Source organism: Stegodyphus dumicola, chromosome X2 (genome assembly GCF_044657685.1).
Source record: "Stegodyphus dumicola isolate Sdum_Otavi_A_Nest chromosome X2, ASM4465768v1".
NCBI lineage: Eukaryota > Metazoa > Arthropoda > Arachnida > Araneae > Eresidae > Stegodyphus > Stegodyphus dumicola.
The window spans coordinates 4,214,973-4,240,678 of record NC_140781.1 but is presented as its reverse complement, the minus strand read 5'-3'; the positions used below and the strand labels follow the sequence as shown (position 1 = coordinate 4,240,678).

General features: G+C 35.1%; 1 protein-coding gene across 1 annotated transcript in view; it reads left to right on the top strand.

Moving 5' to 3' along the window:
- The first annotated feature begins 16,442 nt into the window (after nucleotides 1-16,442).
- The window catches only part of LOC118190618 (uncharacterized), a 106,547-nt gene continuing 97,283 nt past the window's right edge, over nucleotides 16,443-25,706 (top strand). Inside the window, exon 1 of the mRNA XM_035361370.2 lies at nucleotides 16,443-16,577. The gene's annotated coding sequence lies outside the window, so the exon portion shown is untranslated. The remainder of the gene's footprint in view (nucleotides 16,578-25,706) is intronic.

Genomic DNA, 25,706 nt, shown 5'->3' with positions numbered 1-25,706 from the left:
AAGGTATTGGAAAGAGTAATTCTTTACAGACTGGACTTCTTCCTGCAAAGGAACAACGCCCTGCATCCCAACCAATATGGATTCCGAATGGGCAACTCAACTGAACATGCCATAAAAGACTTAATGGCCACTATCAAACAGAACAAGGATAACAATTTGCACTCACTGGCAATAGCCATTGACATCAAGGGAGCCTTTGACTCCCTTTGGTGGCCAGACGTAATAAATTTGCTGCACAACATGGCCTGCCCAACAGCCATTATTACCATCCTTCGCTCGTACCTTCAAGATCGAAGTGTACAAGTAACATCAGACAGCGGCATTTATGTCGAAAATGTCTTTAGAGGGTGCCCACAGGGGTCATGCTTTGGACCAACACTGTGGAATATAGTGGCAAACTCGGCATTTCGTCAGTTTGAGAGCGTAGAATACGCTCGAATCATAGCCTATGCGGACGATTTTATGCTAGTTGTGGCAGGAAGGAGTAACCTCGAAATGAGATCTCAATACTGTCTTGATCTGTTCTCCCAATGGGCCAGAGCACATAAGCTTCAGATTTTGGCAGAGAAAACTAAAGCTTTACTCATAGGACGCAGCAGGCAGCTAAGACGCAACCCAAGCATTAAACTCCATGGGATACCGGCAAAATGTTTCCCCCAATTGAAATATCTTGGACTATTACTCGACAACAGACTTTCTTGGATGCCACATGTCAGGAATCTTAAGACTCGAATTAGCATCCTAAGCAACAACATGAGACGCATGATTTCACATAAATGGGGTATCTCATCTAAGCTACTAAAAATTTGGCATAGAACCATTACAGAAAGAGTAATAACTTACGGAGCAGCAATTTGGGGTGGCGAACTTACCTCTCATATGAAAAGATCTCTGCTCTCTATTCAGAGACAGCAGCTACTTCAAGTATGCAGGGCATACAGTACCACGTCAACACTAGCCCTACAACAACTAGCAGGAATTCCTTCCCTAGATTTGATAGTAGAAAGGGAGGCAGCTATCGTAAGGGTTACTCGGCTGGGTCAAACTTCAACACTCTGGGGTCATAGTTATCACCACTCGGACCACGAGGATCAAAACAACTGCAAAATCTTTCATCCAGCAGCTTTTAATCTCTCCGACAGTATCAGTATAAACGACCAACCAATTCAGAGGTACAGTAATAACCTTTTCACAGATGGCTCCAAAACTGAGAAAGGCACGGGCAGCGCTTTCTGTAGACTAGAAAATGGAGTTGTAATATTCGAGTGGAAAAGGAAATTAGGCTTGAACAACTCGGTATACCAAGCAGAGCTTCTAGCTATCAGTGCTGCAATTAGATATGGGAACACATGTCAACAGGAGAAATTCTCCATACTCAGTGATTCGGCATCAAGTCTGGCGGCTATCGCAAGTCAAAACAGCCGGAGTCCTTTGGTATACAGAATTCAGAAACAGCTTCTGAAAATGCCTATTTCGCAAAGACCCACTTTAAAATGAGTTCCCGCTCACACAGGGATTCAAGGCAATGAAGCCGCTGACCTACTAGCCAAGCAGGCAGCCAACTGCACGGATATATTAGAAAGACCAACTAAACTTCCTTGGTCTCATATTAAGCGAACAACTTTGACAAGTCTGCTACAAAATTGGCAAAGTAGATGGACAGAGGCAGAGGTAGGACGAAGGACATTTCGCTTACTGCCAAAAGTTAACATGGAAATAAAGACCCACTGTGCTAGCCTAACACAGTTCTTGACAGGTCATGGACCATTCCCAGTATACCTGAACAGATTCAGACTCAGGGATACTCCTTTCTGCGAATGCGGAGAGGAAGGCGATACGGACCATTATTACTTCCATTGTGTACATACAAGAAACTGGCACTTGAAGAAACCAGCGGACTGCGCCTGGACAATATGGACGAATAACACACTCAAAAACAGAATAGCCCTTGATAAAATAGAGAAAATCTCAATACACTGCCTAAGCAGAAACAACCGTGGATAATATTATAATGTTTCAAATGTTCAGAACTTAAAGCAGATAACCAGAATAACGCTTAGTGCCTTGCAGTTATCAATATGTGAAAACTGTTATTAGGATATAATATTCAACCTTGTTACTCTGGAAGCTTCTCCGCCGTGATGGTATATAATTCCGTTTGGTTCATGTCCGTGGTCGGAAGCCATCATAGCGGTGCACTCACTCACTCACTCACTCACACTATCCAGACTCGTAGCTAATTGTGCCAAAGCATCAGTCTTCTCTTTTTAGAATTTCCGAAATGCCAGTAAATACAAGCAAAATGAAAGTTAATATCAAAAGTCCTAAAAATTTTCTAATTTATCTGAATTTCAATAACGTGATCTACGATACTGAAGTTCTGCAGCAAATGTAAGCCTCAGTGTGTGTTAAAAAATTGAATTTTCCTCAAACCCTTTCAAATCAGTTTTACCCGCAAATACTTGCACAATTACTAAGCTTGAAAACCCGACATCCGTTTCGAATTCAGATATTGTTTAATTTAACTTCTGTTTCTGTCACGAAGTATAACAAAGGCTAGGAGAATTTATTTTAAAAAATATATAATATTTTTAATAATATAAAACATTTTGAACTAACTTAAGATTGTATTTTATTCATAATTTATCCTCAAAATATATAAATTTGTTACTTCTGACTTTAATTATTACATATTTAATCGAATTCGGCAGCGTATGTGAATACGTTTCAGCACTAAGGCATGAAACAAAGACTATAACATTTCCTAAAATTATTCTAGGTTTGTTGAAAATGTGGCATGAATTTAAATACATTTTGCATTTAAATACAACTGTGGAACTACTTTGGTTAGAAAGCTGCAAGTTCTCTAATTGTTATACAAAAGTATCTTTCAGTGCTTTGAAAGGAACTCATAGTATACGCCACCATTAACCTAGATTTAATTCTCAATATCATGAAATCGAATTTTTCTTCTGATGTAAATCTGCAATAATTTTTAGCTTTGTCGAATATTTTACTTAATGATAATCTTTCAACATTTTAATGAAAGAAATTGTGTAAAGATGCAGGACAAGGATCAGTTTTATGTCCTGAAATTATATTATGTGTTGTTTTATGCCAGAGAAATTCTAAGCATGCCGTACCTGAAAGTACATTTTAATACTTTTGAAAGTACTTTTTTATATTAATAGCTCTTAGTGTATATCAAAAACACATTAAGAAAAACAGCAGTTTTATACAAGTATTTACTGCAGACGGTACGTTTCCTCTCATATCCAGCAAAGGCAATGTTTATATTGATCCTATGCAAAATCCATGATGCAGCTAACGTGTATTTTGTTCCACCTATGTTGCATACGCTCTTAATCAATGTAAAAACCCGTAGTGTATTCTGATACTGAGTTTTATGGATGAAAAAACAAAAGATTATATCTAGAAGGGTTTGGCACATGCAAAGGAAAATGTATCAGAAATTTACTTTACAGTACAAATTTTGCTATAAAATGTATTCCGTTTCGTAGAAAGAGACAATGTATAAAGGAAGATTTTAACGGGCAGAATCAGAGCGTGATCTGCCTGATGAAGGCCACGTTTACTAATTGATTCTCTTGAGAGCAAAATATCTGCGGCGTTGCGTTATTTTCGCAATTAGGTCTGAGCTAACTTGAGCGTTTCTCTGTCTGTGTAGCCGTTGAGTTAACTTAAATTTTACTTAGTTAAGATAAATTCGTTGCTTTTGATTTAAGCCATAAATGCTGGATGTTTGTAAGCACGAGCAGTGCTTTTTATGAACCTTTATTTGAGTTAAATAAAAGGGTCTTTTGTACTCTTTCTCAGTCTCTGTTGTGATTTACAAGACCTAGCGATAAGTCGCTTTATTCTTTAGATATCTCCATCTGATATATGCTACGAAAGAAGATGAAACTGTATATTAGTTATGCCTTGTTTAACAATACAGTTAATTAAGCAGTGGCAGGTTTTATTAGTATGTTATCCTTTTCCTTTCCTATCATACCCAGGCAGCACGTCTCCAAAAATATACGTATAAAATATTTTGGTGAAATAAGGGTATGGTATTTTTTGCGCGTTACTTTTATGAAATTTATACGAATAAAAAAAGCTGAAGATACCTTTAACTTTTTATCGTTATTTTCCACCCGTTATTTTTACGAAATTTATACGAATCCGAATGTACTGAAAAAAACTACTGTCTTTATGGTACATTTCATTCGTCACTTTTACGGATATTATACGAATTATAAAATTACGGATATTAAACGAATTATAAAATTACGGATATTATACGAATTATAAAATTACGGATATTATACGAATTCTACAGAATGCATACGATAAAGATAAATGCTAATATATATCCAGATTAGACTGTTAGGTACCATACATTATTTACATAATACAATAAATACAGTAATACATAATACAGAAGATACAATTATACAGAATACCCAAACATTCTACAGAATACATCCTACATAATACCTTCTATATAATACATTCTAATTCTGTTCTATCTGGTGAAAGGCTCGCTGGAATTCCTGTTTGTAAGAAGGACATAATTTAGAATTCGCTGGATGTCGACAATCAAAATCTGTTCCCTTTCTAATGTTGTTCATAATGCAATGATGACATTTGGGCTGTGCAATGCAATTGTTGTGAGCATGTTCATGAGTTTCTGAACAATTTACGCACACATGAGTATTCTGACAGAATTTATTTGTATGTCCAAGACTCTGGCAGTTAAAGCACCTAAAGATCCTATGGTATTTCCTGAACGGGCAGGAATAAAATCCTATATACATACGTCCACTGGTGCCAAGTTTTTGATAATACTCTTTATCAAGACTAATGACCCAATTATATTTAGTGTCTGAGCGAGGCAACGGTTTACAAGGGCTAATGGCATCTTCTTGATCCGATGGGAGATGCATCTCTAGTGCTTTTATAAGATCCTGTGCGCTTACTTCCTCTGGAACACCAAAAACTATTAGGGATTCTCTTTGTAGCCTTGGTTCTCTTATTCTTATTGCAGTTTTAAGTGAAGTTCCAGATTTAATGATTCTTTAAGCTTGTTCAAGTGTTCCTTTGTATAACAACGTATAAGTAATTTATGGGATAGGAGGGCGAATTTGCTGAATAGGGATACCCAGTTTAATGGGGGGCGAATCTTCTAAGCTAACTGATATTGCAATGCAGACGGACTGATAGTGGAGTCTGTAGGGGCTATCAAAAGTACATGATTCGTAAGTTTCTGCTGAGGCTGCGTTACTTTTCTGCATTTCGTTTTCTTTTGCACAAGTATAAAGAAAAGGTCATCTGAACGTTGCATAACCTTGGAGTAAGAAAGATTGATTTATGACATATCATTTGCAGGCATCTCAACTCTTCTACCCCCAAGTCTATAAGCCAAAACAACGACATCTGCCATTGTTGCACAGTCCTTGCACTCTTTAATTGTAAAATCTCGAGACATCTCTAATGGTACAGGATCACCAAAAGTCATGTCTTCAGCAACCGAAGCTTGCAGTACTTGACCATGATCGAGAGACAAAGAAGTTTGAACACCATCACTATCAACAGAAATACTAGTCCAATCCGTGTTAATCGATGCATCTATTGACCCAAGCACGAAGTAATTATCCGCATGAGACTCCAATGTCTACGCACATTCACTTAGTACCGAGATAGAAGACCAGTCAGTATTCACATGAATATCTTTAGTTTCCGGAACAAATTCCATCCTGTCCTTAATATTATTCTACAGTGTCTGCAGAGTGTTAACTAATTCCTACAAACATGCAATTTGTTGAGACTGCTCTGCTATTGAGTCTTGTTGAGATTTTATCAAAAATTCTTTCTTCCGAAAGCCTTCACCAAGGAACGTAAGTTTTTGATATCATATTTTTGCAATTTAACAGAGTCCTTACTCTTACTCAATTCATTAAGAAGTACTTCTGCAAACGGAGAATCACCTTCCGCCATTATAAGGAAACTAAGAAATCTTAGCTGATAAAGATATTGAAAATTTAATTGATGTAAAGAATTTAGAAGATGAAATAATTTCTAGAAAAGGGTATAAAGATAAAATTTAGGGTCAGTTATTACACACTCGAACAATTCACCCGAAATCAACTCGCGGTGTTCTTTCTATCCGTCAGTCAAAATCCTTGGAACAAGCTTGGCACAAATTTTCTGCACTCGAAGTTCTTCTCTGACGATTTGATGCACAATCGATTTTGTAAGTCCCAACGTCTACATAACCATTTGTACATTCATACAACGATCAGACTCCAAAAGTGCTTTAATTTTAGTCACATTGTATGAGGGTCGAGAACTTGATAAACGTCCAGCGCGTTTTTCATCATCGACGTCCTCTCTTCGGTTTTTGAAGGCTTTATGGCACCTAAACACTTTTGCCTTGGACAACGAATCCTGCTCATAGACTTCTTGTAACATGGCAAGAGTCTCAGTAGCGGATTTGTTTAGTTTTACACAAAACTTTATCGTGTAGTGCTTCTCGATACTCCGCCGCATTCTAAAAACCTAACACCACTTTCATACACATGTCTACTTCACGAACTATCCGTGCGCTGCAAAGGCTCAAGGCCAACTGACTTTCGCCAGATTCTGCAGCTGACAGCTCCTATCACGCGTATTGCTAGCAAATTGCACTCTTTTGGCCTTCTGCATGGCGCGAAACATTCAGTCTCATTCTTTCTGGACTCTGTATTACTATATTCAATGTTATAAATAAAAACCTCAAATATCATATGTGCAGTTACACTGGTTTCGAAAGGTTAAGCAAATAAAAGGAAAACTGTTGATAACTTATAAGGTAATTCTCCCGCCTTCTTAGCATGCCTTCGTAGTGTAGTGGTCTACACGCTGGGCGCATGTTCCAGAGGTTCGGGGTTCAATTACCGGCGAGAGCGTTGCTCATTTTTCGGACCGCCTGCTTCCAAAAAAATCCTTATGTCTCTACAAACTCAAAACGAATGAAGCAAAATGGGCGAAACGTGATGTTAATGTTTGTTATATGACTTTTAACTTAAAAACACACACAAAAAAAATGTTTTACAGAATATTTACATTTTGTGATATTAGTGGAAACATTATATCTGCTAAATTCAGACATACAAAAGTATTTCTCAGTAGCCGTATAATCACCCTTAACTGCAATGCAAGCCTGACAGCGATTTCTCTTGGTGTTTCCTATGAGTTCCATGGGTAGCAATGCCCAGTGATAATTTAAAGTAGTTCTAAGCTTATCTAGAAATGGAGAGGGAGGCTGGAGGCTAGAAACACGCCTCTTGAGCGCGTCTCCCAAATGCTCAGTGGGATTAAAGTCGAGAGAGCGTGTTGGCCCTTCCGTAAGTATTATAGTTTCTTCTTCAAGAAACTGGTGCATGAGACGAGCAGTACGAAGCGGGGTTCATGAAGATAATGCTTGCAAAATGAGGTATCGCCAATTGCAGCAGAATACGGGTAAACAGTAGGATCCAGTTCCTCCCCATGCAGAAACATTGCCTCCTGCATAGGTATCACTTTCCGGTACGTTAGACGGAATATATAGAATGTTTGCTTCTTTCTAGGTGTAAATACGTAGCGAATAACTCTGTAAAGCAAAGTGGGATTCATAAATGAACAGAACAGATCTCCACTGATTTTCAGTTGAGGTTACATAACTACGTGCCCAGTTCAAATGTTCCGTCTGGTGGCTTGAGGTAAGTGGGATGCACAGTGCCGGTCATCCTAGAATACCTGTTTCATGCAGCCTTTTGCCTACAGTTGTGGCTGATACTGTTCTTCCTATAGCAGAAATAACTGCGGATCTAAGCTGAGATGGAGTTGTAATCCTGCGGCGACCTACGTTAATTTTCAAATACCTGTCATCTGTAGAATTCTTAACTATTGGCCTATCTTTGGTAGATCTTCGAGAGGCCGAACCGGTAGTTAAAATTGGTTTCACAACCAGTTTACCACAACAAGGTCAGCATTTGGCCGTCTCTGCGACGCCAAATTGTCGTTGACCTGCTTACAGTCGGCCTATGGCTCTATAACACAATTCCGATACAAATGTCGCCTCGAACTCCTGGTTACACTTTGGCATCTCGAAAGTGTCTAGTATAGAATTGTATCATAATACGCAAAGCGATGGCAGTGTCAGTCTTTTGCGTAATTCTACTCGATGCAGCTTGCGTTTATTTAACACCTGCAGATTTTAAGAAGGTTTTATCCGATTTATCGCGATTTTTCAATTTGTTTCTTAAATTTGATTAATTTTATTTTATAAATCAGTTCACTGTTATGAATTTCTTTCTACAAAGTAATCCTACCGCATTCTGAGAACAGTCCCAGAAGTTATTTATGTTAACTAATAACCATTTAAAATTAACAATAACATTGTATTCAATTTTATAATCTATGTAGTATTTTATTTCATTATTATGCAATTTACTTTCCTATTTTGGAAATAATATGATCATTGCAATCTTCTTACAGCTGATCAATTAATAACATTTTTGTAAAACATATATATATTCTGATTTGCTACGGCCACCTATTTATATTTACATCTAAATTTGAAATGGGATAATTTATGATTTTCGTCCTTTACATCCACTTCTGGAGAACTAATTTCAGAAACTGTTTTCATAAAACATCAGCTAATCATTAGTTCTATTTCAAATGAAACTTCCTAGAATGCTTTGAAGTTCTTTTCTTGTCTTGCATATTAAAACTGGTTCCCGGAATAAATAAATCGATAAGTTTTGAATAGCTCAATTTAGTAACAAACCATCATTCCAAAAACATCGCATGATTACGAAATCTTAGTTGTTTAAACGATTTTTTGAGATGGCAGTTTATTGGACAAATGGGAGGAAGAGAACTAGAGATTAAATGAATGGGAGGCGGAGACTATCGGACTTAAATCTGATTTTGTGCCAATCTTTGGCGCCATTTTATATCACCGAAAGAGCAATCATGCACCAGGTAATGCGGAAGAAGAATATTCTATCAATTTTAATTCAAGCACAAATTTGTGGAATTCTTTTGCTTTGAAATTCGTTTGCAGAATATTTTTGAAACTGAACACAATTGTGATTAATAAACAGAGTTGAGTTATTATCTCTAGCTCTTTCGTAAAGATGAAGCATTGTCTCAAAATATATTGAAATATTTAATCGGCGCTATATGTTTGTATGTCAACTGTCATTCAGAAAGATCAGAGCTTCAATAAGGAGAACTAAACGAAACACTGACAAATTTCGCAAAATACACAGATTCTTCGCTATGTATCCTGCAGAGAAAAGCTTCATACTTCTTTCTGCCTAACAGCCTGTCGGAGTTACCACAAAATTATGATGAAGAATTAGAAAACGGATAGTAACAGGAAGATTTAATTTGTAGAGGACTTTATATTAATTAAGAAGTTATTATGAGATAAACATTTATTGTAGCTTCTTTTCATAGTGCTGGTCAGGATACAGATTAAATTGTAGGAGCATTTAAATAAATGGTTTTGAATGTTTTAGAAGTAGAGCTTATAGCAGCGTCACCTGCAGCTTATGCTTTATCACCCATCTCTGCTATTGAATATTCCGGCTTAAGCCATTTTGCTAGCCTATGGTAAAACGTAATTGCATTAAAATATTGAACCACCTTAAAGTAAACCAATTTGTGTAGACTTCTATTACGATAACTTGAATGGGAAATTTCAGCTTTTGTTATTTAAATATCCATAAGTGGTGGTATTTGGGTTGTAAACACGAGTTGTTCCGTCTGTTTAAGTTGATTAAATATAAAGATTATTTAAGGCATTCACAAGAATTTAACATAATATTTTAGCTTCTTTCCTTTATAACTCACATGTCGGGTTCATAGGGTGAGAAGGAATTTGATCTAATATTTCACAGTTAGGACCTTATGAATTTCAGTCAATCACTGGCGGAAATGTCCAAAATTTGCACCATTACGTATACAAATCAATGGAAGTTTCCTCCAGGTTCCTAAATACAGGTTCCTCTAGGAATTCCTAAATCCTTGCATTTGAATTTTGGCTAATAATCTGGTATTAAGCAATCTTTCACTTCCAGTTTTAGGTTTTTTCCAAAGTAATCAATACTTGCATTATTTTCTATTCCTGTTTCACTTTTGATCCGAAAACATGATTTGTATCATGGCTTCTTCTGTAGAGAGAAAATATCAGTTTCTTTTGTAAGGAGAAAATACACTGATTTCCAAAAATTAAGGAAAAATCACAAAAACACACAAATAAGTCGTACATATATAATTTGAATATTTTGTCAAACAAGAGTAGCTGAGTAAATCTGCAGTATGCAAATTAATGGGGCTGCAGTCGGACTGCGTCATCAGCGAGGAGCATAAAATCGCATGTTTTCATGTTTGAGAGTAAGGCTGCAAATTTCGCTGTGATACTGAAATAAGAAATCTAGGATACCCAATTCATAACAGTGACCCCCCAGGCATTATTTGCCCGAAGAACTGCGATGGAGAGCTATTGGAAGACTAGAGGTAGAACAAAGCCAGAGAGAAGTGGCCAGTGGCTAAATTTGAGTATTTCTGTGGTTCATAGAATTAAGCAATAACTTCTAACTACAGATTCGGAATCCAGGAGGCTCATCCAAGGATGGCTAACCGCTACGACGAGCGCTGATGACCGATATTTGTTGTTATGCGCGCGAAGAACCTCAACTCCGACTCAACTCAAATCCTGCCTTGCTGCAGCCACTGGAAAGTTGATGTCGACGTCAATCGTGCTTCAAAGGCTTCACGAAGGAAGTCTGTACCAGAGGCTACCAGCCATTTGCGCGCCGCACGGGTCACGGCGTCATAAAAGAGAACGCTTGATGTGGGCACGTAAACATGTCCACAGGACAACTGAACAATGGAGGGCTGTTATCGTTACGGATGATTTCTCCAAAGCGACAGTAGGAGTTATTTGATTTTGAGAACCTGGAACCCGTTATCATCCATCAGACATCCGTGAAAGAGATGCGTTCGGATGAAGTAGTGTCTGCTCGGGGTGGTATCTCTTTACGTGACTGCACAGACCTCCATGTCTCCGTAGAACCATGAATGCTCAGGCCTATAAAGATGCTTATATGCGCCCTTATGCCGGGGTGGGCAATAGGTGGTACTTTCCTGCTACTGGGCGACAAAGCTAGACCATATACGCATCGTGGATGATAAGCAGCAAATAATCTATTGCATGGAATAGCCAGCTCGATCACCTGGACCTCAATCCTATCGAGCATATTTGGGATGCTTTAAGAAGACTTAAGCTGCCCTCAGTTCTCCTCTTCAGACCCTTGCTACGCTTACAACTTCTTTGCAATAGCTCTCACTTCCTACGGAACTGATAGACCTCATAATCGACAGCATTACACATCGCTGTATGTGCTGTATTGCTGTTAGAGCAGATCATACTCCATATTAAAGTAATTTTTCTATACCAAACTGACACATACGATTTGTTCACTTTATAAATATGCTGATTTCTGTAACACCATAATTGTCTGGTAATTTCTTTTCATGTTATTTGTACCTTACTCTATGTTGTATACCATGGGTCAGTTTCATTAATTTCTATATGTAACGTTAAGAGTAATCGTCTTTTTGTGTTTTTTCCTTAGTTAATGATACCCAGTGTGTTTAATAAATACCACTGATTTAAAAAAACAGCTGTAGGTCGGAATGTATTTTTTACTGATTCATTCTGACATATAAATTTAAATTTTTAAACAGTTGCTAGTCGCTCTTATTTTGGAAAACGACAAAATTTTTGTATTATCATCGCTACTTTGAATAAAGCATTTATTACTGTTTTAAATAAAGTATTATTAGCAGATGTAACGAGCTCACAAATGGTTGTGGCATATATACTCTAATATTAGAAATTGAATTGTAAATTCTTGTTAATACCTAGAATGAAATTTTCAACATTTAATGCTACTTTTCAATAGTATCGTTTGCTTAACATTTCGGCTAATAATCTCTTTTTCCAGAAAATCTTTGCCCAGTTGAGCTCTGTATGATCTCGCGTTACCGTCCGTAAAAATAAAGTCTTCTCCAAACCCTTCCTGAAAAAGGAAAGATCCAGCGGCGGAAAAAGGCCTCAGATCAAGCGGTGTACGTTTGTCAAAAAACAAAAAGGCGACACTAGGATTCCAATTCCACCAAACTAGTCGATTTACCTTGTGTTGGAAGCCGATGGCAAGCCCCAGGCTTTCTCTACATGAAGACCTGTCGAGAGTCACTCTGTCTATTGAATCTTGTGACTGAAAAGGAGATGATACCAGTCTTGCTGTATCCAAGAAGGATGTGCCTGGCTTCAGAGAAGATGGACTGTCCTTCTGGTATCTTTCGAGGAAGACATATACCACTGGTCGCTCAACGTAATGGGCGTTCTCTACTAGGCGTTTGTTGATAGTTTGTCAAGAAAATTGTAATTCCGGTTGCAGCAGCAAAATCCTGAGGGAACTCTCTTTTCATTATCTCTCTATGGTGTCATGCATTTAATACCACATATCGATCCTCCATAGTTTTCCTCCCTCTTGAACGGCCTCGGCCAGGGCTTCTAGTGATAGTACGCATAGTTTAAAATTGGTCCTGGAACCTGAAACTGAATTCGAAACATTCGTAACCGTCGAGAAATTTCTGCTGGAGTTTTGACCGACCTCAAAAACGTTGATTGCTCTCCATCTCAATCTAACGTCTAAATAAATGCTAAAAATCATTTTAACTGAAATCAATCAATCTTGTGACGTTGCTTACACGAAACATAGTTCTATAGATGAATTTTATAGATTCGCAAACCGGTACCCCGATCTAATATATTCTTAAAAATGCATTCTTTTAACTTTTTAACAACTGTTAGGTGCCTATATTACATTTACTGTCCTCCGAATCACATATCACATCAGAGTTAAAAGCACTAATTCATTTTTAATTATTGCAACAAATTTGTTTGCATCTTTAATTTTATTCATCAATATCTCTGTGATATAGAAATCCTTTTCTAATTAACGAAATCAGTTTTCCAAACAGTGTCACCATGGAAAAACAAAACCCGATCTTTATAAGAAATAGTACTTTTACGTTTTGAAAAGTTTACGTTGATTAAAAGGGTTTAAAACTTCACGTAAACTACTCAAAGAAATATCTAAATATTAGTGCATTTTAGAAGTGTAAAAAGATTTTGTATTATTAACATAATCTGCCCAAATTTCCCGTTTCTAGCTTAAGAGGCTTAGCTCAGAAGTGATGAAGCACTTAGTCTTTCATACACAAGGAATCAAGATTTTCTTTCGACTGTTACTTTTCAGGAACAATTTACTATCAACTAATTTACAATAGTCAATGGCAACATTTGTAAAATATACCTTTGAGATGCGGACCGTGTATCATAGTTTCCCGGATCACGTTCTGAGTTCTAAGAGAAATGGTTGAATATGCTTGATCTAGAGCATTAAAATGTGGTGCGCATAATCTAAATCCAGATATCTGAAAGGTAATTTTATGGCTGATAATTCAAAAATATTGCTTGTAAAGGAAATTGATTAATAAAAGCAAGATCCCGCTATATTATACCATGTACGATGAACACGATGTACATTTAATATTGTTATGTAGATCTAAACGTATAAGGTATTTCTCCCACCTTCCTAGCGTGTATCCGTGGTGTAGTGGTTCTGCACACTGGACCGGTATTCCAGAGGTCCGCAGTTCGATTCCCGATGAAGGCGTTGTTAATTTTTCATCTTGTCTGTTTCTACAAATCCTAATGTCTCTACAAACGTAATGCGTGAATATGGCTCACCGAAATCCAAGTGCAAAGAAAAATACTTTAAATGATACTGCAAGCGACATGTTTACACATTATTAGGCTTCATTCTTTGCCCTTTCTTTCACAACTTTATAGAACTAACATTTCATTAATTTTATTCATAGATAAATGACGTGATGCGATAAGCTGCACGTACTCCGAATGATGCTTAATGAGTTTAGATTGATAAATGACTTCAAATGTGCAGGAACGTTTCCTATTGCTGGTGGTTTTGTTGCACATGAACTCGCAGCTGAAGTCCATCAGCAAAAAGGGGCGATGTACTCTTCTGTGCTCACAAGAAATGAATGGAACGTTTCTTGTCGTGTTTGTGACTGGACATGAAAAATGGATTCTTTATACTAATACTACTTGAAAACGACAGTGTTTGGGGTGAAAATGACAGTGTTTGGGCCCGGTCTTACAGAAAACCCATAACTGTATCTAAAGCAGGTTTTTCTTTGCATGCAGTGATATATGGAAGCCATGATTTATTTTGAGCTGTTAGAAAATAATGTAGTGTCATCTTAGATAGTTTATAATGGTCTTTAACAACCAATTAATCTGCGTTAATAAAGGGACTTGGTGTGATTCTTCAGAATGTTAATGTTAATTCAAATACTGCAAGAGCTATTCGGCAAAGGCTTAATGAAATTCTTACTAATTCGCACAGGTGTTCAAATACCGCTCCATCCATATTTACCACTTTAAATCACAGCAGCATTTCTTGTAAATAAAGTCTTTTCCAATAAATAGGAAACTGAAAAGGTAATAAATGAGTAATTCGTTGCAGAATCAAAAGAAGTCTTCAAAGAGAATTGAAAAGTTGACTGAAAGGTGGACGGAAGCCAAACAAAAGAATGCATGCTAATAGTAATTGAATTTAGGCAACAATATTTCCTCCATTTTAAGTGATCTTTCTCGATCCTGCATTATTTTCTGATCAACCTAATACAAGAAGCTTATTATAGTGTTATAGAATTATTACTGAATTAAGTTGTTTAAGAGTCATTAAGTTATTTTGAAGCAGGAGACATGAAAAATGAGCTATGCCCTCGTCGGGACTCGAACCTCGACGAGGGCATAGCTCATTTTTCATTCAACTCTCGAATACGAGCGCGGTATAATAAGCTTCAGTAAATAAGGAGCGCGCTTCAGTAAATAAGGAGATAGTATTCATAATAAAATTAAACCACAAAGCCATGCTGGAAGGAGAAAGAAAATAACTTGTTTACTTCTCCTTCTAAAGGGCGACTGGTGATTAGGGGACCCAACTGTCAGATACTGGTGGTGAAGAATTATCGTTCGCCATCTTTTTAGTTCGAGGTCACTGTAGAGTCATTAGGTTATTTTGAAGTAGGAAACATGAAAAATGTGCAATGCCCTTGTCGAGACTCGAACCTGAACCTCTCGAATACTGGAAGGACGGATAAAATACCTTAAAACGTGGGTAATAATGAATAACAAATTAGCACTGAAAAATTATGTAATGATAGCCGGAATCATGTAATAACAAGTGTAAAGTTTAGCATTGTGTTCATGGGAGGAGAATTTGCCCGAGCATATAAAGCATGCTTAGTAGTAGAGAAATGTAATTAAAAATGTAGATGACACAATGTTGAGAAAAGAGCAAACACAAACAAAACTGTGCTTCAAGCTCTTCAAAATATTCTGCTCCTAAAAAGTATTTAGAAATGGTTAGTGTCTTTTTTGATCAACTAACATTCGGTATATGTTTCTATTGAGAAACAGCGAGTTAAACACATTTGTATCGTATTTAAATAAATAAAGAGATAGTATTCATAATAAAATTTAATAACCGCAGGGTGAATGTACATAGCTACAAAAGAAAGTCTTGAACATAAACTGCAAAGTATATTTTTGAGTTTGAAACCATTTTTTTTTTTTTTTGCGGTGATATTCATAGTTCTATATAGTATCTCTTAAAAAGCGCACTCCCTTAAAACCTTTCTTAAGCACTCTCTTAAAAATAAATTTAGTTAAATATTCTGTTGTAAACATCAAACAAACTAAAACATTCAGTCAATCTCATCATCAAAGTGCGTGACGCGGCTGTAGTGACCTTGAATATCTGAATATTAAAATCCGAAGTTGATAATTCTTTTTTTCATTTTCAGTGCCTAATGTCAATGAAAAGATCAATATCTGATCTAGGTAATCTTTTCTGAATAATCCTTTCTCAATAATATTTATAAATAACATTTATAAAAATAAGTATAACAAAGAATAATACTTCAGAAAACAAGGAAGGTTTAATCTAAATATATAATTCTAAAAGACTGATGTTTTCGTTTGACTTTAATTTGCATATGCCCAAGGTTAAAGTTAAAATTCAGTTGAGTGATCTTAGAAGTGTAAGCATGACTGTGTTTAAAGTTGACCTATACACAACTGGTGACAACTGTCTCTTGGTACTATCTTATCCACAACAAAAATATAACACGCGGAATCGTCACTTGTATTGCGCATCGATTTTCAGATATTTGGCGACCTCTCTAAGAAGAGCGATCTTCATTTGGCGACAAGTCTCTAACCCTCAATCCTGAGAGCACAGAGCTGCCTTGCAGGAAGGGCAAACAGTCAAAGCTTCCCTTTCAGTTCACATCGGGGAGGGAAATGTGCCGGAAAATTTACCCTCCATGTTGTGTGCTTTGTAGGATTTAATCATTATGGAATGCTTTTGTAGCAGGTCAGTTAAAAACTATTCTTCTATAGTTTCTCATTAAACTCAGTTTACTTCTATTGAATGATAAACTGATTGTTTCTAAATATTTTTTCTGTCTCTGAATTGGATATTTATCAGTGGTAGAAACATAGCTGGTAGCATGCTTGGCAGCGATTGCATAAATTAGATGATTATTTTTGAATTTCTAAGTGGTATCTAATTAGTCGTGAAATAATATTATGATAAATGTTCTGCTTCCCATAAAAGTACTTTTTCTTTCTGTTTAATATTTCAATATATCAAAATGCTGTTAAATGTAAATTTGTAAATCCAATAAGAATAAATAAAGGAAGACTACGTAACTTAATTTAGATAAGAATGCTTGTTTCACTAAAATATTTATATATATTGAGTATGATTATTTGAGATTTCCATTAATTTATATGAATTATATTACATAATATCGCCAGAAGTTCAATAAATATTTTGAATTATTAACATAAAAAATGCTCTTAGACATTTATCTTGTAATCTTGGTCGAAATAAATTATAATTACAACAACTGAATTTCTCTTAAACACAGGTAATATATAGGTTTGACATAAAACATGTTTCATAGAGTTTTTACTTATATAAATTTAAATAACTAATGATATCTAAAAGCTTATGTAGTCACAGATTGTATCTGCATTTCATAAGGAGAGGCCTAATATACATTTTGAAAAACTGAGATAAAGCTATTTTAGTTTAGATAAGTTCCTGAATGACGATTATAGAATTTAGAGAACTTTTGTCTAAAGGTTAATTCGTTTCTTACATTTAAAAAAGCTTTATCGTAATAAATGTTTTCATTTAAATTCACACATCTTGTTGCTGATCTGTTGAAAAAGGCTCTAATTTAGAATGCAGTAAAGGGTAGGACATGGCTTGTAATTAAATTTATGATTTTGATGCGAATGGTACAAAACTCTCAAATTTGAATAGTTTAATATTGGGCCATTTTTTTAAAACTGTGTGTACACATGTGTATTGTAAATTTCATGCTCAAGTAGGCAAGGCCGAATTTACATTTCTTCTACTTTAACATGATTCATATATATTTATACATTCGCACACACACATACACACAGATATATATATATATATATGTGTGTGTGTGTGTGTGTGATGAATTTTTACACTTCTTTCTTTGCATTCGAAGAACAAAGATCTGAAGTACTTTAGAAAGTTCTCTCCCCTTTTCTTTATTTTTACTGCAAATTGTTTAATTTTATAACACACTGATTAATATTGTGCCTGTTTCGTTTTTTGTTCCTTTTGCCTGTTTTGATTTATTTTTACATCTTAACGCAGCTTTTGAATGAAATTATTTATACAGTTCCGTATTAGAAATGGGTTTATTTCGTGTTATCTTAGTTATTATTTGCCAAACCAGCTTTCTAATTAATTTTCACTTTATTAAACCTCTTTAAATCCAAAATAAAGAGGGAAACAAGCAACTGTTTGTTTGTGATAATTTCTGCGTTTGTTTTTCCACTATTTAGGACTTTATTGCTAAAACCAGAAATTTATTTTTATGTCAGTTTTACATCCGTTTGATCAGTCAACAGAGGCTGATTTAGTTATGTATGTAATTCAGATAATATTCATGATCTGTATAACAGCAATTTGCTAGTTTATTAGAGAGGTTATTAACCTTCTCCAGAGTGCTAATTACGCTCACCATCTACGCAATTTTTCAATACATAAACCATGATTTCACTAAAATGAGAGGAATATTACGGTAGGAATATAACCGCAATAAAAGTCCTGAATTTGATTCAGTTTAGAGGGTTAGTTATATCCTAACATCAAACGCAAAAATTCATAAAGTATGCTTAGTTACTTGATTTAAATAGCATAATTCACAGTTCACATTTTCAAATAGTAGTTCACAGTTTCAAATAATAGTTCACAGTTTCAAATAATAGTTCACAGTTTCAAATAATAGTTCACAGTTTCAAATAGTAAATTTCAGCCTTTTAGAATAATGCAAAAGAATGAATGAGAAATATTACAGTCAGTTTCCGTATAAATTATCCCTAATATGAAGTGCCTTAGTTTCCAAGATAACGAGGATTTCCTGTCTCAGAAGAGAACGTAAAACTAATGATATATGCAAAATTTTTCAGACCCAGATTAATGAGACAAGAAGTTATTTTTTACTTTGAAAATAAAATTTTCACTTTTCCTGCCCACCGTTTCAAAATGACTGTAAATGTTGTTTTGCTGCTACAGTTTGATCTGTACTGGTAAGCCCTAAACACAAGTCAAATCGCTGGTTATTTGTGGAGGAATTTTCTAGTCTTTGAGAGTAACTTTATAATTATTTAACAAACCCGTAATGATTATAGGAAAATTTTGAAACTTAAAATCTCAGGCTAATAAATTCTTATTAAAATTTAGATCAAGCTAGGAACTTTATTTCGAAATTATTTTAAGCATCATATGTCTTTTCGTTATCTTCCGTAAACGCATACCTTTTAACACCTTAAGAAGAGATAAAATCGTATTTTTGCTTTAAGAGGAGATAAAATCGTATTTTTGCTTTAAAAGGAGATAAAAACCGATCTTTCCTAATAAAGATATTATGAAAGATCTATCCTATGATGAACTTTTCTATGATCTATGAAAGTTTCAGTTTCGTTTCAGTTCCAGTTTCATTTCTAAAGAAACAAACTCTGCCTTTTCTCTTTTTAAATCTTAACATAGATTTGGAATCAAAGTCTTCAGTAATTCCCCACTAGAATTTTGCTGATTTCATGTTACATTCATATCAATTTTCTTATATTATAAAACTAATTTTATTGTTGCACTGGTTTAAAATTTTCTAGTCGGGCTTCTATTTTATGGCTGAGTAGTTTTTAAATATTCAAAACGAACTTTAGATGGTAAATTTGAAAATTAAAATATAGTAAACCTCCGTTCAAGAAATTTTCCGTTTTTTCAGTTATAAGCTTTAACCCAACTCTTTTATAATTATAAATTTTATATTATATCGTAGAGTATCTTGTACTTCCCTTTTTCAGTTATAAACTATATCTTTTTCACATATCCTTATATCTGCCTCATTAAAGTCTTTTCTAAAATACTTTAAATTTCAGGGGTGTCTTTATTAAATTTTCGATAGTAAAGATAAAGTTTACAATGGCTAAATAAAGGTATGGTTTTTTTTTATGTTACCGAAATGAAACTTTGTTAAATCTAACTTCAGATTATGGTAAAATAAACTGAAAATCTTGCACATCAAAAACTGTGGAAGCACAGAGTAAATTAATTGCACAAATTTGATTTTATTATTGAGATGACTGATAGAGCTCATTGCATTTTTCTAGCGATGGATGTATCACCTTGTAAAGTATTTCTCCCGCCTTCTTAGCATGCCTTCGTAGTGTAGTGGTCTTCATGCTGGATGCGTTTTCCAGAGGTCCGTGGTTCGATTCCTGAGGAAGGCGTTGCTCATTTTTCATCACCCCTGCTTCCAAAAAATGCCTAATGTCTCTACAACAAAATATGCAAATACCTCCTTTTCTAGCAAAATCATGCTATTTTTAGCCTTCGTTTCATTAAAATTTGCCACCTTTTGAAATCTGAACTGATCTCGTAAGAAAGTATTCCACTGATAATAATTACATTTACTATCAATGATCATTATAAAAACATTATCAATAATATCATTATAAAAATTATTATGAACTTATCAATCATCTATTTTTTATCTTTATTTTAATACCATCGCAACAGCCTTCCGATGAGTAAACTTAAAGAATTAGAGAAGAAGTAAAGATCGTCTGTGCGTTTCAGCATTACTCCCAGGTTGAGAATCCTAGTTTCTAGTTCAAGGAGAACAGAGATTTTAAAGACGAGTCCCTCCAAACTAACTCATCGATTACATTTCCTCAATCAACATGTATGGAAAATGTCATGTGACTTGGTTTCTTTTATAGCTACTCCCCAGCGAGCAAGACTCCGAAAATATACGCATATTTTAAGGTAATGTATATAACGAGTTTTCCACCCAATTACATACGTATATTTTCGTATCATCTCTACAGGAGCCAGAAAAGGGAATAGCATTATCCCGATAAATTGTGGCAGAATGTTCGCCCCAAACACAGTGTTCTCAAGCCGAGTTCCTGTTTGATATAATGTCATTATATTGTTATCAGGTATTGAACAAGAAATAATTCATACATCTTGACGACTTAGTAAATATTTGAGAATAATCTCGATGCACATCTTCTTATAGATAAATGGAATTATGGAAGTGTTATCGATAGTATTATGTCTATTAATGTTTCATTTAGTTTTAAATTTCCTTTTTTATTCTGCATTCAAATGAATTCTTATTTTAATCTTTTACATGAAAGTACTTATGAAATTAAAGTTTTTGAAACAACTATTATTTGATTTTAAACAGAATAAATTGGATCACAGCTGCTTAGATAGGAAAATAAAGAGCAAAATCCTATTCAGTGAATAGCAAGGTGTCAGGTAAAGAAATATTGTTTGAAACATTAATTAGCCTTTTTTTAATTTTCCAGATCTAGTCATGAACTTGCTGAGAGCTTTATGCATTTTAAGGAACTTTTAGGGTCTGCTACATAAGTCTAAGTTCAGTACTTAAAAAAAATGTTTTGAAATAAATTTTTTAATCTGTCTTCCTCTAACACTGTAGAAACTTAAAGATATTTCGCCGGCTAACTGTGGCTGTGCAATGTTCAACATGGCAGTTAGGCAATCTGAGAAACCTAATTAAGTTCTTTGCGAGGGTACATAGGAATATTCTAAGAAAATCTGTAGAGACATTAGGTTTTTCTGATACGGTAGACGTAGAAAATGAGCAATGCCCTCGTCGGAACTCGAACCTGAACCTCTCAAATTCACGTCGAGTGTGCTATCGTTATACCACGCAGGCATACTGGAAGCAGCGAGAAATCCAAAATATTAATGTCTGTATAGTAGCTTCTGAAATAAAATTGGTGGGTCTTCAACTTGCACTGTTGAGAGGGTATCTTAAACTCAGGTGCACTTTACGTGGGGAGTAAACGTAAGAATTTAAAAACATTCCTCCTATATATTCCTAAACTATGTATTCAGATAAATTATAATTTTTGATTTTTCTTTGCATATGAAAACTGTTTTATTGACTGATGGAATTTTAAGCCGTCGGGTTAGGGAGAAACGTGAAGTAATATATATACTCGTATACATTCTTTAGTAAACTGTTTTCAGCCTCGACTTCGATTCAAACAAAATATCAAGAAACTGAATACCTGCATTATTTTACTGGATTTATTATTTATGCTATTGGGAATCCTAACTTCCTTCCTCCAGAAAATTCTTCTGTAGAGCTATTAGGTAGTTTTGGAATCTGGCAAGATGAAAAATTATCAATGCCTTCGCCGGGAATCGAACCGCGGATCTCTGGAATACGCGCCCAGCGTGCAGACCACCACACCACGAAGGCAGGAGAAATACGTTATACTTCAATGTGCAGATATATTGAATTTTCCAAATATTACTCTGGAACTCTGAACTTTAAAACTACCTTATGCCTTTTCTGCCGTAAAGACTGTAGATGAAAAGACTTTCATATTTAATCTTCTCTGCTCAACATTGAAAGTATTCGGTAAAAGTATTAGGTAACAAAACTTTCCGTATGCATGAAAGATCATACTAGGTTGAGGAACGTTGATGTCTTAATATGTGCTTTAATGTCCATATAGTTACACAGATACGAGACATTATTCTTACAACTTTAGAGTTATGTTTAAGGGGAAATTAATTGATAATGAATTATGGTTAAGAAAATATGCTTTATTATTTCCACTAACATGAAGCTTATTGCTATATAATAGAAGCTCTGACCCCTTTTTGTAAATTTTGATTTTCTATATTCAGTTATTGCTAGCTACAATATCAAACTTAACAAGTATTTAAAGGTATTTCTTAGGTGTTTGTGGGTACAGCTAAACACATGTAACCAGCAAATGAAAAGTCTCAAATTCGATTCTGGCGGAGAATACTGTTAATTTTTCTAAAATTTCATCTCCGAAAAATATGATGACCCTTAAAGGGTAATCCAAATTAAAAATCTGTTGGTTGATAGTTCTTCATCATCTTGATTTGGCTAACTGTTTCTGTTTTCTCCTCCTAAACGCCTTCTGAATGGGGAAATAGAAGGAATTAAAAGTATCTCTCCCGTTTCTCTTTATGGTGTAGGGGTCAGCAAGTGCAAAGCAGGATTTCGAAAAATTAACAATGCCTTTGCCGAGAAATAAACACGATATTTTCCAATTTCTAACTGGGTATACTGGTTACTATGACAGAAGTACAACTGGTAAGAATGGCTTTTATTCTTTTCAAGAGCCTAGTGAGTAAATTTTTTTATTAAAATTCTAAAAGAAATTTTGCTAATTTTTTACGTGTCGAAAAGTGAATGATGCAATATTAATGCCTTGGAAAACCTGAAAACTTCATTTTGTACTGCAAACTTATATCAAATAGCACAAATAACATACAGTTAACATTTATGCAGTGTAAAATGCATCTGTAAATCTCATAAATGATAAATGTTTAAGCATAGTTTACTGATCGGAATATCATATTATTTCCGTCAATATGTTAAGTTCTCATTCACCCAATTGCTTAACTCTTAAGGTTTGACCGGGAATTAATCATAGGGATATATTCCCCATTAATTACTCGGAAGGAAAGATGAAAACTATCCGCTAGGGATAATAGATTTCAATTATGTCAAAGAAGATTTATTACCTAACGCGACTGACTGATGAAAGAGGTTTATAGCTTTCGAGGCCATTGTTTAAATAAAACCGCCTTAACCGAATGTGGATAAGAACACGAAAATTATGGGATGCAAAACTTATTAGATAAAAATAAAGAAGAGGATTGGGAATATAGTTCACAGATGCAGAATCTATAAAGAAAATCAGTACTGACTAGGTGTATTATTACTGTATGGTGTAAAGCGGTAATTAATAAACGTGAGAACATGAACATTTCCCAGAAAGAGGAGGATGAAGTGAATATGTTGATGAATGGGAAGCAGAAACATTAGAGTTAATAAGAATTTAAGTACAATATATATAGAGGAAATATGATTGTGAAGTAGTAGAAGCATTTTAGTATCTGAAGTCCAGAAAATTTCATACTTAATTAAAAATACATAAACGTTGAGTACGTAGCTTTAGTTTACTACTATTTTGTAGTTTACTTCCCACTCATAATGATTGCAGGGATTTGGCTGACTTCCCACTCATAATGATTGCAGAGTGCTGGCAGAGCAGTTAAACGTAAATTGTAATGAAACTAGCGATCTAAGTGACTGAATATAACCGGCTATTCTCCAACATTAACAACAAAATAAAATGAGATTCAAGGGATCATACTGAAAGCTAAAAGTGAGTCTTGAATAATTAAGAATGCTGATCCGAGCAGAAAGAGCGTTAGAAAAGAGCAAGTAGTGGGAGTGAAAGAAATAGTTCTAAGCAGTATTACCCATCTATATAGGTACGCCCGGCACAATCTGAAGCATGTAACAAGACTCCTAAAATCAAATGCCTAATAAATAAATTATGCCCACTTGTTTAGATTGTATACTGTCGAAGAACATACCCAAGGAGATACAGTGGATCAGTTACGAAAAGCATTTCATAATACTTTCATTAGAACCCTCCATATAGGAAACCCCATATTATAGATAAACAAACTTTCTCTCATAAAAAAAGTTATAGTTTTATAGTTCTTGAGCCAGATGGACTAAGAAATATCATACTAAAATCGAGGATCTTGAAAATCATGGACGTTTTACTAGTACTCTACGCCGGAAGATTTTCTTAAATATTTTTGATTGTGGAAATGGCTGTCTTCCTGTTGCAAAACCTAGCCATTTTGTAAACCCAATCTCCTACCAGCCTTTTGTATATTTCTCAGCTAGGCAAGCATTAGAATGCCTGTATACCACCAGTTAATGCACCAGTTATCATTTGCAACGGAAGAAAATCTTGTGGTAAAAGGGTCACCCATATTTAGCTCGGGTTTGAAATTTATAACATTTATTATGAAATCTTACTTTCTAACCAAATTTCAAGCTTTGCTGCTGTGATTCTACATGTATTGCAGGCTGAATTTTGAGGAGTTCATGAGACATTTTTGCGATCAGGAATTCTGCTTCAGTTCTAACATATCAATCATTGAAGAAGGCAGCCATTTACTTTATGTTCATTAATTTTTTATCACTTTTCTTTACCTCTTTATCTTCAAATATAGTTTTTAAGTAACTTCACATTTAATTCTCTTGTTCAGATTTCACAGCTTTGATTATTAGTATGAAGATACTGTTAAACTCGAATCTAGCAACTTTTACCGTTATATTCCAGGATTTCCGGGATACGCTTTAATTCAGTTTTAAGCATTATACATAATGTTAAAAGTATAGCATTTAAACAAAGTGCTGAAATTTTTTGTACGTTTTATGTAAGACGTACTTACAAACTATTAAAAGTTTTATTTGATCTTTCATTATCTAGGTCGTTTCACAGAACGAACATGCTACTTTTAAAAAGTGATAAGTGATAAGTGACGGAGGGCGTGGGCACCATCCCTCTACCATGATGGTCAAATGGTATAGCGCCACGTCCTCCCTTATCTAGACTTCGGCTTGAGGGGCCATACGCGAGCCTCGCACAGGACGCCCTGTACCAACGCCCGGACCGTACCGTCAGCAGTCATGACGACCAAATGCCAACGGGGTGGACTCCCGTCCAAAGTGTCCGGGCCCAGCGTATATTGAACTCCAATAAAAGTTTACATGGCCGAACAGAGGCAGTAATACATTCGTTTGATATCATTGTGCATAAGTGCCACTCAAATGCATAATAATAATAATATTTAAAAAAAACTTAAATGCATGAATACCTGATAACTTATTGCGTGTGCATTTGAGTACTGAGTACAACGTTACCTGGATACTGAATACATTAATTTTAGCATACTTTTGTAACATGTTCATTCGTACACACCGACCTAATTAACCACATAAATACGCACATAAATACACACATAAATACACTTAAAGACATAATAAATAAA